At 36.4% G+C, this 16,925-nt stretch overlaps 1 protein-coding gene across 5 annotated transcripts in view; it reads right to left on the reverse strand.

The window, feature by feature from the left end:
- The window catches only part of TTC28 (tetratricopeptide repeat domain 28), a 578,341-nt gene that overhangs the window by 281,976 nt on the left and 279,440 nt on the right, over positions 1–16,925 (reverse strand). The window lies entirely within an intron of this gene.

A 16,925-nucleotide genomic window follows, 5' to 3' on the forward strand; every position in this document is an offset into this window, starting at 1 on the left:
AATAACACATAAAACTGACATATTATTAATGCATTCATTGCTTATATGACATCTGCTTCCAAAATACTTGGCCTATTTAAATACTTTCACAATACTCTACGCTTGTAACACAAATGTAACTTTTTTGTCCAATATCCTTTTCAATTGCAACAAATTGTATTTATGGGCTCTAAATGAAGTTTCAAACAACTTCTAAAACTACTATTCAAATGTAATACATAATTTTATAATTTTATATTATGTACACACACTATGAGAGAGCACCTTTCATGTTTATAAAACATAATTACTTACCTTATTTCATTTTTACAACTATGCTTTGAGGTAATTTAAGATAAGCAATACTATTCAGTGTTTCTATTAAGAAACAATCCATAAACAGAATGAATACTCAAATTATTATGGTCTATTCAGACTTCTATTAGTTTAAACTACCAGCAGCTGTTAAAACTCAGACTCCAGTAAGACAATAACCTGTAAATGCACTATCATCACTAATTCATAAGATCACTTCCTTTCAGTGGACTCAGTCACTTTTTAATCTTTAATGTGTTTATACACATTTTTTACTACCCTTTTCATCTAACATTTTAGGTAATTTCTATAATCCAAGAGGCAACATGTACCACATTCCAACTAAAAATAACTATAGTTTATATAATTCTAGAAATGCTACATTAAAGCTAAATTTAAAAATTTATATATGTGTGTGTATGTATATATGGGCTTCCCAGGCGGCGCTAGTAGTAAAGAACCTGCCTGCCAATGCAGGAGATGAAAGAGATAGGGATTTGATCCCTAGGTCATGAAGATCCCCTGGAGGAGGGCATCACAACCCACTCCAGTATTCTTGCCTGGAGAATCCCATGGACAGAGGAGCCTGGCAGACTACAGTCCATGAGGCCGCACAGAACTGAAGCAACTTAGCACAGCACAGCACACACGTATATGTAAATACATACATGAAATATTTATAAACTATTATTTATGAAGAGAGACCAAATAAGTCTGTGGCTAATGATTTCAGGTATATATTTTAAGAAATACAAAAATCTATTGTGATAATCATTTCACAATATATGTAAGTCAAATCATTATGCTATATATCTTAAACTATTAACATAGTGCTATAAGTCAATTAAATCTCAAACTAGAGAAAAAACATAAAAAATTTAATTAGTCTCAATGAATTTTGATAATTTTTTATCTGTTTAAATCAAAGCATATCATTCATTATTTCACTGAGAAAATAACTGATTTTCCTATCTCCCAAATGAAGTCTCAGAAAAGTATGATGTATTTACTCCTTAGTGGGTTCAATGTTAATGGAAAAGTTATGACATCAAATAAACAAAGGAGTTGTTTCCCTGGGAACTCAGCTGGTAAAGAATCCACCTGCAATGCAACAGACCCTGATTCAATTCCTGGCTCTGGAAGGCCCCCGGAGAATGGATAGGCTACCGACTCCAGTATTCTTGGGCTTCCCTGGTGGCACAGACAGTAAAGAACTGCCTGCAATGCGGGAGACCTGGGTTGGATCCCTGGGTTGGGAAGATCCCCTGGAGGAATACATTGCAATCCACTCCAGTATTCTTGCCTGGAGAATTCCCATGGACAGAGGAGCCTGGTGGGCCACAGTCCATGGGGTCGCAAAGAGTCGGACATGACCAGGCAGCTAAGCACAGCACAACACATACATGTTATGCTTTCTTAGGACACTCAGAAACTAGATGAGGAAAGGTATGACTCGATCATGCTGCCCAGAGTCTCGGTTTCCCTTCCTTAGAAGATTTTGAAAAGAGGTAAAGGTGAGAAGGCTCAAAGATCTCCCTTGATCCTTCCTTATGTCCTTCCAGAATCCCCAACCCAACGTCACAATATTTTCTATTAAAAGCGTAGAGTTGTCAGCACAGTGCCTGACATAGAGTAAATACTTAATAAAGTAAGCTATTTTGATTATTAATTAATGAGGAAAACAAGAATATATAATTATAGACTAACAGAACATAAGGAGAGCCAAATAAATATTTCAAACATTTCATTATTCAATATAACAGCATTCAATTCCTGTCACTGCTTTATTCACTCCTCCCTCTTGCTCCACGTAAGACCGTTAGCAACTGGGAAACTCACTGCTGTAAGGCTCCCAGACAAAATCTGAACCCCCCGACTAAAAGAAGTTGGTACCAACAAGTCTTGGGAGATGTAGCAACCCTCCTCCCGCCACCAGCCCCCCTCCCCTGCCATAGGATTCTGTGTCAGTCTCTCCCAAAGGAAAGATCAAGAAGCACTGAGTTTTACCGCTGTTTACTAAACTTAAAGAAAACTGATGTGACCTAATTCTTCTCTTACTATCATAGGTTTCATAGGAAGCAACAGCATCTGGGAAAGGGACAAATCTGGGTCACTTAGGATTGAGCCCAGCCAACCTCAGATAATATACTCCCTGTTTCAGCACTCTTCATGTATATACCTACATTCTGGTCACTGTTATGCAACAGAGAAGGAAAGGCAATATGGACTGACTTTTGAGAGCCCCTATGCCCTGAGAACAATGGCTTTAACCTGAAGCTTTAGCCAAGAAGAAAGACTTGCAAGGAGCTAGTTAATACACTGGACTAGAAGGGGAATGCCTAGATTTTAAAGTGTTGTATATATATTTGTTGTTACTACAAATATAGTAAATACAAATACTTAGTTCGTATTTACTACAAAGAATCTTCCGTGATTATTCCACACATGCTACTAAGTAATCTCACAAATAATAGAAATGCAAGTAGGTTACAAGTATGTTTTCATTCCTTCCATACTACTTGAATTAACATTCTCTAAAAATCCACAGAACCAGGTACTGTGATGTGTATCACAAATAAAAAGAAATAAAGATAGGACTTGGACTCAAGGTGCTCGCAGTCTAGAAGCAAAGAATATAAAACTTCTTGACTGCTACCTACAATAACTTTATAATAGGAAGGGTTTGTAACATTTTAGCAGTAATAAAAATGTAACTAATGACCAAAGTGCTTACATCCTTTGGTTAAAATTGTTAGTATTTTGTCCTTAGTGAGTGTACATTCTTCTCATCTCAGAGAGTTTGCTAGACTGAATGTGTGTGTCACTCCAAAATTAGTAAGCTGAAACCTAATCACCAGTGTGATGGTATCTGGAGGTGAGGCTTGGGGAAGTGATTAGGCACAATTAGGGTGAGAGTGCACCCCTCAAGAGTGGGATTAGTGCCCTTATAAAAGTGTCTCCAGAGTGCTCCCTCTTCCCTTCTACCACATGAGACCAGGCACAGCAAGAAGACAGCCAGGAAATCAGCCCTTACCAGATACCAAATGTGCCATTACCTTGATCCTGAACTTTCCAGCCTCCAGAACTGTGAAAAATAAATGTGATCTAAGCCACCCAGTCTGCAGTATTTTGTTATTTCAGTCCGAACTGACTAAGATAGGGTTAAAGTAAAAACACTCAAAGACTAAACATGTGAAACAGTAAGCTATTCACCCTTCAAGTACCCCGGAAGCAATGAAGGACCTTTAAGTTTTTTCTTCCAACATTCTATTTACAATTCTAAAACATCAATGAACTCAATAATAACCTAAACTTCCTCCTCTTCCATGGCTCAAATGAGTAATAAGATAAATTATGCTCATAGGTACATATGTACATTCATAACAAAAAATATAACAAAAAATAAATGTATATAATATGTAATGATACATAAAATTAAGTGTTTGCTTACATGTACAGTATAATCTATTACTTAGTACAAGTGCTCCCAAACACTATGCCTTCAATTTAATGTGTACTTTTAAATGCTGTACTTTAATGTTCCTAACCTGTTTTTCATTGTTTGAATTTGAACTTTTTTTAAACATCTTCTGAAGAATACATTTCTCTATAACATGGTAGTACACTTGCTAGCCCATCATACCACCTGCTACCATAACATCACCATCTTGTCAACAATACTGGTAAATCACAGAACTATTTCACTGACTTTTGCCTTGCTATTTCATTTAAAAATGAGGAGAAATTGCAAAAATAGAAATACTGATTCTAGTTTTTAAAAGCACCAGCATTAAACTATAATTTAACCATGACTGGGTCAAAAGTTAAAACGATTACAAGGTGCCAAAAGTAGAAAAGCTTTAACATCACACAGATCTAACTATGCTTAGTTTTGACAGAAAAGGATAAAATTAGAAAATATATATTTTTTAATGAATCTTAAAAGGAAAACCATGATTTGAGATTTTATTTTTCAGTTCTCTAGGAATTAACGCTCCTTACTCACTGAATTTGTCAATCTCTTCATTAATATTTGTATATTTGACATCTCACATATTTGACTTTCATATACTTTTTGAGGAAGGCATTATATGAGAAAATAAAAGACTATATTCCTTAAAACATACCCATCATACAAGCAAAATGTAAATGTACACATAATGCCCACTATAAAATTTACTACACATTATAAATTATGTCACATTAAAATATAACACATAAAAATGAAGGGATAGGACCCATGTCCTCAACAAGTTTCCACAGTCTTGCATCAAATAGGAACCCGGATGGATACATAAGCACAAATTTTTTTTGTAACATATTTTGTTATGTATGCTCATTTAGGACAAGGGAGAAATTAACAGAACTTTCTACAATGATGAAACTGTTCTCTATACTGTCTAATAACAGTACTCTCTGGCCAGCCACCTGTGGCCACTGACCATGTGAAATGTGCACCATGTGACTAAGAAACTAAATGTTAAATTTCCTTTCATTTTAATTACTTTAAGTTTTAACAGTCACAGTTGGCTAGTAGCTACTGTATTAAGACAGTACAGCTCTACAGTTTGGGTCTTCCTTTAACAACAAACCTCCAAACACAAAGTGAAAGGGTATACACTCAACAAATAAAAATAACTACTACAAAAGCTGGGAACTGAAGCTGTGTGATTTACTTCCAGGCCAGCTGCCGCAGAAAAGACTCATTGGGCTGACACTAGAATCCTGTCCCAGTTGCCTTTCAGCTGTGTGCCTTTAGTGCTTCTCCCAACTTCATGTTCCATTTCCACTTTCAGAGAGGATGATAATAATGACCTCAACAAAGAATGCTAATTGACACATGGTATATGAAACAAAGAGTGGGTACATTTTTAAAAACTGAAGAGAAGTGAATTTCTCACTATTGAGTCTCAACTTGGCATTTGCCATTTAACCAGGTGGCTCATCTGCTTTACGAGTTCACACAATAGAAATTACTTGTGGTAAAGTGGGTGAGGAACTGCCAAAAAGCAAGCACAAAACAAAAACTGATGATCTCAATGATCACCTTTAGTCATTAACAGAATAGTTAACTTATGTTTGGCATCTTCCATTTCAGAAGCCTATAAATAGGTAATCTGTTTAATGGAAATGTTTAAATCAAAATTGCTTTTAAAAATCTTTACACTTTTGGCACTTGATTGGGTAGGCTTCAATTATCGAGTAAATTTGTTACCTGGGAAAAACATCATATGCAGTTTAAATCAAGTCCCTTAGCCTAGGTGGAAAAGAAGAGGTGGCAAAAAAATAGACGACACACAAAAACCTATCTGTAGAAATATGAAAAAGTCCTTTCTATCAGAGACTCTATCCTGATATACTGATGATGAGAATTACAACAAGGTGTTCTGAGGTCCAAGCCTGAACACCTACCTTAGAATTAACAAGCGCCCAGCCTTACCATATCAGTCTCGCCATTATAAAACCATAACTTTTAGTGCAGAGATGCTTTATTTCCCCAAATCCCTTCTCGTCATCATTTACTGAACCGCTACTCTGTGCCCCACACAGTGCTGGTTGTTTTCCATGGCTCATCACTCACGCGCACCATGTTCTGCAAGAAGTTCTTACCACAACTACTGCACAAAAGAGGTAGTTATGAAACTCACCCTGCTGCCAAAAACTCTTTCTACTATTCCCCACTACCTCTTTGATAAAAGAATTAATAGTGTGCAATTAACCTCTAAATCAAGCTTTTTGTTTGGGAATTCTTATACTGGCAAAATTCAACCTATGGAGGCAGAAATGAAGGAAAATCAGAAATGACACAGAAAATTTATGAACATGAATATTTAATCTCTATTCCATTAGCAACCGTTGATTGTGGAACAATTTTTAATGAATTGGATGGAGGGAAAATTCATTTCATTAACCTTTCGTATAAATGTATTATTATTGAACCAAACAGGCCACTGTACTTGCAACTCAGTTCGAAGTTAATTAGATTACAGGCATGAGGCTTTAAATCAAAGAGAAACAAAGGGAGCTATCAGCAAGCTTCTCAGCCAATGCTTATTTGTTTGCTGGCTAAAAATGGATTTCTACCTGCAATACAATTTGCTATGCTTCTTTAATTTTCTGAGATTTTCAAGTGGAGTTTCTTTTGCTTCTATATGCTGACATTTTGTATTAAAAATAAAAATAAATAAAACCTTGAGAATCAGCAAAGAACACATTCTTCATGTAGCAATGTTTTTACCTGCTCAGCTGGGAGTAATCATTCCTATCTCTCCAGAAAGCTATGCTTATATTTTTTTTTACTAGTCTGTCTTACTATATGCTGAAAGCACATGCAAGAGACTGAAGGCTATTTTAGAAAACACCATTATTCAGTGTGTAACCCAGAGTCAAAGGCCCTAATGGCCTAAACATAATGTTCTAACCAAATCTGCAGCTGTTTTTCTCTTCAACATTGCTTTTGGTACATTCAATATCAATTTCTAAAAGAAATCTGCTCTCAATCATGATTGTTTCATACCATATCAGCTATTTCTTAACCCTAAGTTAATTTTAAATTACTATATCAAACTTGTTAAAGTAACAGTTTATGGGAAAACCATATTTTGAAAAAAAACTAGAAATCTGATGAGCAGTTCAAGATGAAACGACAACCAGGAGTTAAATAACTAAGTAGGTGTCGTTTTCTAGCACTGGAGGAATTCCTAATGCCGAAGTTCATGTCAGATTATAAAATCTGTGTGCCATTATCTGGAGTTTTCCTTGTAAACCTTGGAAGTAAACAATAAAAGAAGTTTGAAGTCTCCAGAGTAATGGTTCTGAATTGTCCATACCCCGTGCCGTCACTCTATGGGTGTGGCACAGGAGGAGTGTAAAGTCATGCCAAAAACAACACCAGGGAATTTTCTGAACATTCTCCAAGTAATCATCTGGCTTCAGCATAAGTTCTGTGCCCCTCCCCCACCGACCCTCCCTCTACTCCAGAGCACTGAGCACCTGTGCCTTCACACATACAGATGATCCTGGGGAGAGTGTGAAACCAGGGGCAAAATGGGAAAAAATAATGGTGAGCAAGGGAGTTAAGGAAAACACTGAAGCCAACACATGGGAATTATAGGATTCACTAACTATTGAAAAAAAGCACTTGGTATCTCACCTACCATAATGCAGCTACACCCAAACCATACCAGACTAACAGCAATCGACTCCCTCCAGAAAGCAGTCTGTAAGAAATTACGGCCAGAAGTGCTGTACATCATACAAGGCGTCCTTGAGCAGATGAAATCCCACCATTAGTTGTTCATTCTCTGATCTTTCTGATCTACCAGCTGATAGTTTGATAATTCTTGTTTTTCTCGTCAAAGTATAATTCAAATGTGAGTCCACAGCATTATACCATGGAGGTCAAAACTATATGATAACATAACATGTCTCCTGAAACGTCCAATCTATTTGAATTTTCTGGGAGAGAATCTTTTTAATTAATAAACTACAGCAACTCTAGATTCACAGCAAAACTGAGTGAAAAATACAGAGAACTCCCATACAACCACTGTTCTGACACATGCAGAACTTCCTGCACCACTGTGGTACTTTTTTAAAAACATAATCAATGGAGAATTATTTTTATAAGAAAATTACAGAAGAAAATAAAAGAGTTCACACAATTTTTAAGAAACACAAATAAATACCCATCTACAGTCCATCTATAGCCCCAATCCCTCGGATAGTCCTCTCTTCTGACTCCTCAGGTACTGGGGAAGCAAAGTTGGAAAAGCACCACCAGGAAACACTGATGGCTTCATCGTCGTCAACTGCCAGCTCACACACAGAGCGCCCAGAAAAGAGAGCGCACTGAGAAGAGGGACAAGACAGGCTGACATGAGCAAGTGGTAAGGACAGAGCTGAAAGGCAAGAATATACCTTAGAAAAACTTATGCAAATATTTCACGTGTGCTTTTCTAAACAATGAACTTCACGGACTATGTCTTTCCCCTTCCTGTATCAGGTAATCTTTCTACGTTGTCACATGTGTGTTAAGGTGCCACACATCACAATGAAAACCGAGAAAAAGAAAAATGTCTACCCCTCAGTATCTACCACCACAAAAACATAACGATATACTTTTGATCTTTTCAAAAGAGAAAGGGTTCCATTTCTAGGCAAGATAGAGTAAGCATCCAGTCTTTCCACTGAATACCATCACATCTGGAAAGACTTCGTGGAACAGATCTCTGAACAGTAAACACAGTAGGTGAACTGAGGAAACAGACCAGAATTCAAAGTAGTACCAAAGTAGCAACGGGCTTCCTCTTGTGTTCTGTATTCTTCCCATCTGGTATCACCCACCTTGGATTCAAAGGCAGCTCAAAATGAGGAAAGACTCAATGGTGCAAACAGAAGCTCTCCAAGAAAAGTCCTATTCCAGTCAGAGAAGCAAGAAAGAGAACTCCCAAGGGTCAGAAAGAGTAGAAAAAACCCATTTTTAAAATCCTCTTTCCATTCTTTCTCAGTCGACACCTCAGGCAAACCAACGGTGCCAGGGAGAGTGACTGCAGTGGCCGCTGGGCAGGCATATAAAATTGTGTGGAAGAGAGCCCTGATCATAGGACCTGTGGTTCCCAGAGTTCAGGATGAGTCCCAGAGCTTTTCTCTCTCTTTCTCTCTGCCCTTTCACTACTTGATGCCTCATTAAAGACATAATTACAGGATATGCATGGCAGAGCAGAGAAGCTACAGCCCTAGTTTTGGCTAGTGGATGGGAAGGGAAGAGGACAGCCAGAGAGCTTGAAAGTGTTGGGGAATTTTTAAAAAGATGTAGGAGGGAGCTCACGAGAGATCCCATAAAGAGGTGTCTGGATCTTACCTCAAATAGCATACCAAGGCTTTGAGAACTAAACTACAGAACAGACTACCATCTGGTTCTCAAACTGGCCATTGGGTGGTGCATACAAAGGCAAGGTCCCAGTACAACTACAAAAACTCTGAAAACTTAACCAACTTTGGAACCAAAGTCCACAAAATATGGGCTGAGACTTAAAGCCTAAACCTAATCAGGTGAATAGTTTATTAAAATAAACAAATTTATTCTTCTTAAATTATAAACAAGATGTAATGAATAATATCAAAGCATTTGGGATATAAGCAAAATCACTTCACCTCTGAAGAACTGAAAAAAAAATCTCTACTCGCAAGGAAATCAACACATGCCAACTCTAAAATGACACAGAAGTTAACATGATCAGACAACTATTATATTCATGTTGTGAGACAGGCAAATAGTCTTGCAAAAAAGATGGCATCCCCAGCAAAGAAATAAAAGATATAGAGAAAAACCAAATAAAAAATTAAATATAACTATACTGAAATATCTAGGAAGGGCTTCAATAGCAGAACTTTGATTACAGAGAAAAGAATCAGTAAATTTAAAAACAGATGAAAAGAAATTACCCATCTGAACAACAGAGAGAAAGATAATAGAAAACTAAAGATATTCAGAGCCTCAGGGATACACTGGGCAATAACAAAAGCTTTAATATTCATGTCGTTGGTAGGTATCCCATTATAAGACAGTAAGGAATGTGAAGCATGGGGAAAACTTGAAGTAACTGAAAATTTCCCACATTTTGTGAAGGACATAAACCTACAGAGTCAAGGTCAGCAAATCCCAAATACGGTTAGCCCAAATAAATCCATGTCTCGAAGCATCATAATTAGCATTTGTTGTTGTGTGTATAATTTTTCTGTGACCCCATTGACTACAGCCCCCCAGACTCCTCTGTTCATAGGATTTCCTAGGCAAGAATACTGGAGTGGGTTGTCATTTTCTTCTGCAGGGGATCTGCTAGACCCAGGGATCAAACCCGGGTCTCCTGCATTGACATATTGAAAACTAAAAACAAAGAAAAACATCTTGAAAGCAATCCAAGAAAAATGCCATATAATTTACAGGAAAACTACATTTCCAATGACTGCAGATTTTTCATCAGAAACCATCAAGGCCAGAAAGCAGAGGAAAGAAATTTTTAAAGGGCTGCAAGAAAAGAAATATAAACCTGAAATTCTATAAACCTTCAGGAAAACATCCTTCAAGAATGATGCTGAAATAAAAGGACTATGAAAACTTGAGTTAAAAAAAATAAAGAACCCAATAAAAAGTAGGCAGTAGATTTGAACAGACACTTCAGCTGAAAGGTTACTGAGATAGCAAATAAGCACATGAAAAGATGTTCAACATCTTTTAGTTAACAGCCAACATTAGTCAAGAAAATGCCAAGTAAACCACTATATACCTATTTGAATAGCAAACAAACAAAATGAAAAAACAATGTCAATAACCAAGTGTTGGTGAAGATACAAAGCAACTAGCACACTCAAACAGTGCTGATGCAGGGCAAATATCTGGAAAATAGTTTTTCAGTTTCTTATAAAATAAAATACAGATTAACTATTTTGTTGTTCAGTCTCTAAGCTGTGTTCCATTCTTTGCAACCCCATGGACTACGGCATACCAGGCTTCCCTGTCCTTCACCATATGACAGAGCTTGCTCAAACCCATGTCCATCGAGTCAATGATGCCATCCAACCATCTTATCCTCTGTCACTCCCGTCTCCTCCTGCCCTCAATCTTTCCCAGGATCAGGGTCTTTTCCAATGAGTCAGCTCTTTACATCAGTGGCCAAAGTACTGGAGCTTCAGCTTCAGCATCAGTCCTTCCAATGAATATTCAGGGTTGATTTCCTTTAGGATTGACTGGTTTGATCTCCTTGCAGTCCAAGGGACTCTCAAAAGTCTTCTCCAGCACCACAATTTGAAAGCATCAGTTCTTTAGACTTCAGCCTTCTCTATGGCCCAACTCTCACATCTATACATGACTACTGGAAAAATCATAGCTTTGACTATATGGACCTTTGTCAACACACTGATGTCTCTGCTTTTTAATATGCTATCTGGAAAACTATTTGAAAAATAGAAAAACTATACAAAAACTATTTATCATAGTTTTTCTTCCAAGGAAGATTAAACTGTATAATCCAGCAATCCTACTCTTTAGGTGTTTTTTGTAGAAAAATAACATGATCACACAAAACCTGTACATGAAAGTTTACCACTGTTGTACACAGAATTTCCTCAACTGAGAACAATCCAAACGTCCTTCACAGGTGAACAGATAACTCTTCTTTTCAGGTTTGATTGTTTATTACTAGTATTTCACCCATTTGCCAACTATTTCAAACAGGGTCAAAGCAGAACCCAAATAAAGTCAAGGGATAAATCTATGAAGATCAAATTCAGGGTTGTGAGTCATGCGGATGATTTAAAATTTTTTATTTTTAAAAGTAAAATGCTGCTTTGGACATCTCAGCGAAAAGCACACACAAACAATACATACTGCAAACCCTACTGTGAAACAAAAAGAACAGTTAAAAATGAAATGCACTTTGTATACAATGAACAACAAAACTACTGTATAACACTTATACAATTATATTTACATAAACTATTATTTAAAGTAAAGCCAAAAATATGAAGTTGTGAGATTAAAAAATGGATAGAAATATGTATAATTAATCTCATTATTCACAGATTCTATATTTGTGAATTCAACTACATACTAAAATTTATTTGTAACCCTAAAAATCAATACTATTGTGCTTTCATGTTCATTACAAGACATGTGCAGAGCAGAGCAAATTTGAGCTACCCAATCTGTATGTTCCTAAAACAAGCTGATGCTTTGTTTTCTTATTTCAGCTGTCAAAAGTAAACAAGTATCCTTTTCATTGGTGATTCCACTGTTTTAATTGGCCCCCAAGTGTAGTTCTAGAGTGTTTCTAGGTACAAGTCTATTGTGTTCCTTACAGAGAAAATACATGTCTTAGATAAGCCTTGTTCAGGAATGATTTACAGTGCTTCTGGCCATGAGTTCAATGTTAATGAATCTACAATATATATTAACTCAGGTATATTTAAACAGAAGCACACATAAAACAAGGTTATGTGTAGATCATCTGACAAAAATGTTGTGACCAGAGACCTGCAGGAACCTAACTCTGTATTTCCCCTAGGAGCAATGGTTCAGTATTTGCTGACTTATAGAATATAACCACCTTGTAACCAGAACTGATTGCTACATTTTAATTAGAAGAAAAGGAAACCATTTCCCTCTTGGCTTTGACATCCAGTGAAGTGGCAAATATGCAAGTGCTCTACTGTCCACTGCCCTCTCCTGGAGCCCTAAGGCAGGAAGCAGAGAAAGAATGGTTACCTACATCATAAGTAGAGGTACAATTACTAACAATGTGATAATAGCTACTGTTCGTTAAGTGCCTCTTAATTTACCAACACTCTTCCTTCCATGTGCTTTACATTCATTCACTCATTCTTTAAACAAATATTTGTATGATTAGCTCTATGCTAGGCACTCCAAGGGAGAGAACACAGATACCATCTCTGCACTTCTAAAGCTTTCATCTACTGCAGGAGTAAACAAGTACATAGTGAAAAAAATTATAAAATATAAGCTGTGAAAGTACAATAAACAAAGCATGCATAGTAATATAGAATAACTGGTGGGGGAGACATACCTTATTTTAAAACATACCCAGAAAAGGTACCATTTAAGCTGAGAGTTAAGGATGGTAAGAAGCCAACCAAAGGAAGAGCAATGCAGGGAGGAGTACAAAGGCCTGAGAGTAGAAAGAGGGTAGTATGCTCTAAAAAAGCCCATCTCAGTAGGAAAGAATGGCCTGAGATGAGGTATTCAGTTCCTTTAACGACGTTGGCATTATCATCCCTATTTTTAAAATGAAGGACTTGAAGAGTTCAGAGAAGTAAAGAGACTTGCTCAAGGTGCACAGCTAGTGGGCAAAACTTCAGTCAGGATGAAATGATGCCAAAGTCCATATTCTTTCACTTATGTCATGCTGCCTCCCACTTTCTTCCTGCTACCCTATGACTCACCCCCAAAGATTTCCCTGTCTCACCAAGGTGGATATATTTATATACCTTAAAGAAAAATAACTAAGTAAGAGAAACATAATAAACAGGACTTGATGCCAACTAGTTGATATATGTTGTTCCTCTGTGTACATCCTGGGACCTTATGCACTTCTAAATAGTCACATCCTACTGCTGACACATGTTCAGTAATTATATTATTATCCTCATTACATCTCTGTAACCCCTTGATGCCAGTGCTTTCTCTCAATCATGAGCTAATCTAGCTTTCCCCTATGAGATACGAAAAGAAAATAACTTCTATTCTTATACAGGGAAAAACTAAGGTAAAGAGAGGTTAAAGTTCACAGCGTCATCCTCTTAGCACATCACAGTTACCCTGCGTGGGTAGTTCTGTTTTGCACATGGTGTTTACAGAGACCTTAATCCTGAAAGGCTCTATGTCAGGGACTCAGGTTTCCCACTTTCTTTTTGTTTTCTTAGGTAGTTATTTATGTGACTGTCCTCCTAACTAAATGGACCAATCTGGGCATAAACCATTTTCTCATTTTCTCTGCTTATAGAAAGGAATGGCTTACTTCACCACTGCAGATAACATCTCCAGGTCTCAGAAGGATGACAAATTGAAACAGTCTCTTTCTTGCCTAACATTTCTTACCCAAGAGTCAAGTGATGACATTAAGTAACAAATTTCTCTTCTGACAATTTGCACTTATTTTCTTAATAGCTCTGCTAAGATTCAATGAATTTTAGTTTGCTTAGAGCCTACTTAGTGCCTACCAACAAGCACAGGATGCTTCCATTCATCAGTGTAACAGTCCTAGGAGTGAGGCATTGCTATGAAATTATGGCAGCAATTCCTGAAAAGAAACAGCAGAAATAGGGGAAATGAATTATCTTTCAAAAGAACCATCAGAATAGCATAGCAGTACCTACATAACTAGAAACTTAATAAATTATTTTGATTGAGAAATATTCAGAAATTTTATTGAGGTATAATATCAACATGCTAAAAATTACCTGTTCTCTGGCTTTATCTGTATTTTACAAAATCATTTGAAAACAAGTACAGCCACTGGGTATAACTGCATAACTCTATTAATAAATCTAAGTGTTGGCAATCATACACAAAAAGTAACATTTACAGACCCCTGATGCCTCCAATGGCAAAAGAGTTTCAGATTAATGACTGGTGTTGACCTGTTAGATTCTCCTGCACATAATTCTGGTGTACTATCTGACTGGTACCTTTGGTGCAGCAATGGTGTGTTTACGCATCTCTTCCCAAGATCACAAATTGCTAACACTGTTCCCCTTATCATTTAAGCTCTCTTTCTATAAAACCTGTAAACTGAAACATTCTTTTCTAGTATTACCTGTTTACAAGTTTTAAGCTGCAGAGTCAAAACAATTCTGCATTTTTAAATGAATTCATCTTTGGCCTTTTTCTGTAACTTTTACCTTTCATCAATCATGTGTTCTCTATCTACCATGTATAATGTATTCAGTGCTACAGAAGTATATAAGAAGAGATAATTAATGTCGACTTTCAGAAAGCATATAATCAACTTAGGAAGGTATATAAAAGCTGCACATTAAATAATTAAAGAACTGTTTCAAAGCAACACATGAACAAGTGCTTATGAAACTGAATATGAATCCTTCCCAACTTACAAAGCAATTGTTTTTCAAAAGTTCATTTTCAAGCCAGCTGTTCATTTCCATTTTTCCATTAAAAAATTATACTGTAAACAGCAGTTATTTTATCCAGCCAATTCATTATGACCTACTGCATATAAGATGCCACTGGATTACAGGACTGACAATATTATGGAATGGAAAAGAAATGGAACTGATATTAGTATGTGATCAGCACTATCACACAAGTAATGTTATTTAGTCTTACTAATCCTGCAAGGTAGATTATTATGTCTTCCTTTAAAAATAAGGACCTTGAGCTGATAAAGGTTGAGTAACTTGCCCATAGTAATAGCTTAAAAATGACAGAACAGATTCAAACCCAGAACTGTCTGGCTCTAAAGTCAGGACTCCACTCCTCCAACATGTAGCTTTCCCTTAAAACAGCATTTATAAGGGAACATTTTCTCAGTGTTTCAAATGGGAATGTCAGAAATAGATTTCACAACCCTGAAGCTCCTGAAGTGCAAAAACAATGCCTTTTCATCTTTGTATCTTTAAGACAGTATCTGACCCAGAGTAGGTAACCCATGATTACTGAATGAATGAACAAACAAACAGAAAATGAGTTCTTTGAAGCAAAGGGTCATTTTTTATTCATATGTAAATACCTACAGCCTACCATAGACGTATAATCTATCCATCAATAAATATTTCTAGTAAAGAATTCCATCTTGCTAGCACACCTCTTCTTATTCTGCTTTTCCTGAATTTGCAATCCTGACCACTTCCAAATTCACTCCTTGAACTCAATGTCTTTCAAAATCTCAGTTCTCTCCTCCTTCCTTTCCTTAGACAATGAAATCCAGAAGACTACATCCATATTTACATCTTTTACGGGCTCAGCAAGCTCCCTAGCCAAGACAGATATGAATTTAACCTAGGAAGCTTTTCCCATAATGCTCTTGGATCTCCGAGTTTGAAAAAGATGCACTGCCCCTTGGGGAGAAATTATCCAAACCAGTATCAATGAAGTGGATTTATCTTGTCCAGAGGAAATGCAAATGAACTTTAGTTGCATCAAGTTTCTGAAACTACACTGCTTAAGCAAATTAAGAAACCCATTTCAAGTTGTTTGAAAGGAATGTTGGCTGACACTTGCAAATGAGTCTTCTATAGAGAAGGAGCTCTGATTCTACAGCTTATCATTTCATATGATCTTAAAGATGAATATTCAGATCCCACATCAATTCTTAATGAAACGGATAGAAGAATCCCAAAAGCTTAAAACTAGGTTCCACTTCATAATCTGTCATTCTCTCTACCTTCTTTCAGGATACATTAATTTTTTAATAAGTTCTTTTAACTATCTTCTAAGATACATTTTTAACCACTACAAGTTCAAAAATGATGCACCAAGCCCCTAATTTGATATCTTATGTATAGAATCCTTATTAATTATAAAATTGTGAGTATAATTAAATAAAAATACAGAAGTGACAGATATACAGGTTCTGAATTTCTTACATTAAAAGTCCTTGGAAAAAAAGACAAATCATTTTCTTAAGCTGCCAGATGAGTACATTTAACATCCTACACCAACCATGTTATTTTCAAAAATTATCCTGAATATTATTAATGGCAAGTGTTAAACTACCAAATATCTTGTACTATTGATAGATTCTCTCTGAAGACATGGCTCAGCAATTTCAGTATATACATTTTGTGAAATAAGAGAACCAGAAGTACTTTCAAGAAAGAACAAAATCATCATTCCCTTCAGCACAGTTGGCTCAGAGTAATGAAACAGAAATACTTGTTTTTAAAATATACTTTATACCCACATTTAAATGCCTAATTAATCCTAATAATTAAATGCATCCACTAACCACTTTCTTTGCAAGATCTCTTTTTTATTTCCATAAACCCGGGAATTTAATGGAAATCATTGTGTCATTATGGCCAGGGTAATAAATGCCTATTGGTCAATAAGCTCTGAACCTTAACAGGCAGTTAACTAATTCAGTCACAAATAA

The sequence above is a fragment of the Bos javanicus genome, chromosome 17 (assembly GCF_032452875.1).
Source record: "Bos javanicus breed banteng chromosome 17, ARS-OSU_banteng_1.0, whole genome shotgun sequence".
Classification (NCBI taxonomy): Eukaryota; Metazoa; Chordata; class Mammalia; order Artiodactyla; family Bovidae; genus Bos; species Bos javanicus.